Source organism: Crocodylus siamensis, chromosome 2 (assembly GCF_052110815.1).
Source record: "Crocodylus siamensis isolate JL-2025a chromosome 2, ASM5211081v1, whole genome shotgun sequence".
In the NCBI taxonomy this organism is placed as follows: Eukaryota; Metazoa; Chordata; order Crocodylia; family Crocodylidae; genus Crocodylus; species Crocodylus siamensis.
Window position 1 is genome coordinate 188384853 of NC_143396.1, and position 2681 is coordinate 188387533.

The window sequence follows — 2681 nt, forward strand, 5'->3', positions numbered from 1 at the left end:
CTTGCATTAAGCAGTGCGACCAACGATGAGGTATTTAGTCTCTTATTCCCTATCCAAGGGAAGAAGTACGGGCAATGGAGTGTCTTGTTTCAAGAGGATCTTGGGTTGTCTTTTCCTATAATATAATGTTGCTGTGCATGTACATTAGAGAAAATGTTACAGAGCCTCCAAGGCATCTGCTTCCCCCCTACCTATGATGGATCCACTTACTGGCCAGGGACCAGATGGTGCTGTTCAGCTATACTGAATCCAGCTGGGAAAGGTCATGGAGGCTTCTAAAGGGTGATCACCTCTATTAGTCTCACCTGGTTACACCTGGAGGGTTTGTCAGGCAAATCAAGACATGAAAGGAAGGAGTTTGGTGCAGCTAAGGAAGAAGAGACTGCAGAAGTCATGCCCAGGTATATAGTACTGTCTTGGTTTTACTAAAGTGTGACAGAAATTTGTACTTCCGAGGCTGTTGGTGAGGATGGGATAGAATCTCCTAGCAAACTTGTAATAGACAACATTACTCATGGATACTGCTATGTAAGGGCATCTGCAAAAAATCTAAGACTATTCATATACAAAATGAATTAACTAGTTGTGGGCATGTGTCTTCAACAAAGGGAGACTGGATTATAGTTTTGGACTCTTTAAAATGCTCGTCTTTGCCCACCAACATCACTTCTGTCTTGCTCAGCTTCAGCCTTAGTCATCCATTCTTTATCCTCAACCTGATCTTGTCCGAACAGAATAGGTAGATCGGTGTGTCTTCTATTATTGGCACTTGAATCAGTTTTAGGTGAGTTGGTGCCTGAATGCAGATGTTGAAAGGGAGCAGAGTGGAAACTGACACTGTAAAACTCCCCAAGTTCTACAAAGGAACATCTGTAGGTGAATTATTAGGTGCATTAGGAACATCATTAGGTGAATTACTTCAGGAAGGGCTCAGAATATTTTAGCTTATTACACAAAATCTTCCCAGCTCTTTCAGGTGAGACAACAGTCTTATGGTCCTAGATGTGCTTTTTTCATCTGTCTGCCTCGTCTCTGCTCATTCAACAGGACACTGAAGTGGGATTAGTTCCAGTCAGCCACATGTGAATGCTGGCAAAAAAAGCAAATGAGTCTGAAACCCTTCAATGGGGCTGAATTCTGGATCCTTCAGATGTTCTCTCCAGACCACAGTGGCAACAGCAGCAGTGGACCAACTCCATACTGGTCTGAAGCTCCAGTTCACTTCTCATCTTCCACCACTGAAAATTTAGAAATGAGAGACATTTTCTAAATGGTGAAAATGAAATTTTTACTCCTTCCTTAGCTTTTCCTTTCAGCACATAAGCCAGCACAGGAAGGAACTGCCCCAGAACTCTGCTTTCCTAGGAGCAAGAAGCCTTGAGCCTCCTTCCCTCACTTCCCACTCAGCTTTGGAGGAATAGAGTGACTATTAGTTGCTGGTGAGGATGCCACTTGACATTACTGTACTAGTTCAGACATTATTAAAAGAGCACATTGCTCCTGCTCTGCCCATTCCCATGACTCAGCCAGACTTCAGTTTCTTTCTCATACTAACGCTACTCTGCCTGACATGACAAAATCTGTTTCCTTACTTATTACAGTTCAAATCAAGAGGAATAAACATAATAAGGAATCTCCTCAGTGCGTAGGATGTCTACATCAGTACAGGCTAGAAGCAGGCAGCACAGAACAACATGAACTGAAGTTGATGCTGATCACTGTAAGTTCTGCTGCCAACAGAAGCAAGTCCATGACTTCATTTACAGTGTAGCACTTCATGATAGCCTGAATCTCTGAGATTTGTCTGGGTAATGCTGTGAGCTCTATGCTAGCCCACCTGATCTACCAGGGCTATTCAGCCCATTACAGACCCAGATTGGACCAAAAGGCAAGTGGTATTCTTCTCAAGGATTCTAGGTACCTCAGGTCAAATAACTGCATTAGAATTAATTTATCTGACAAACATAAACCATATCCAAAACCAGAAGATGTTTGTATTCATTAATCAGTCTTTTAATTTCTGGTGATATGTGAGGGAGGTTGCTGATGTCAGTGATGATGGTCAGTGGCATAACTAGGGGACAATGATAGGGGCACCTGCCTCGGGTGCAGAGTTGAGTGGGGTGCAAAAAAACCAGCTGCTGCTGGCACCTGCTCATTTGTGATTGCAGCAACTAGAAGTTGCTGCTGCCATTTTGCCCAGGGTGCCTGGCTGTGTGCCTATACTGCTGCTGATGCAGACATCCTGAGATTTCAGAGGTGTCCCTGGAAATTTTAGTGTGCATGTTGGTGAAGTCATATGTTCAAAAGCCTGTAAGTTCACCTCTTCACTGGCTTCCTTAGCACTTTTACAGGTTATTTCTGATTCAACCCATATGACTGGTTGTGTTAGGACCTGTTTTTTGGCTTTGAATTCAAGAGTAAGGACATCACAACCCAAACTGATTCAGTTGGACCTGAGCTCATTAGGGAAATAAGCAAAGACCTTCTAGCTCCCTGGCTACAGGAAAGACCAGTGATCCTGATTTAATCATAAAGACTTGTCAATTATAATAAATTTCAAAGACTACCTAAGTATCGTGGCCCTCCACCTGTAAAGACTGCCAGTACCCTTTCTGCAATAGCCTTTAACTCTTGATATGCTTGCTCCCAAACAGCTTCTTCCATCTTCTGGCTTACAC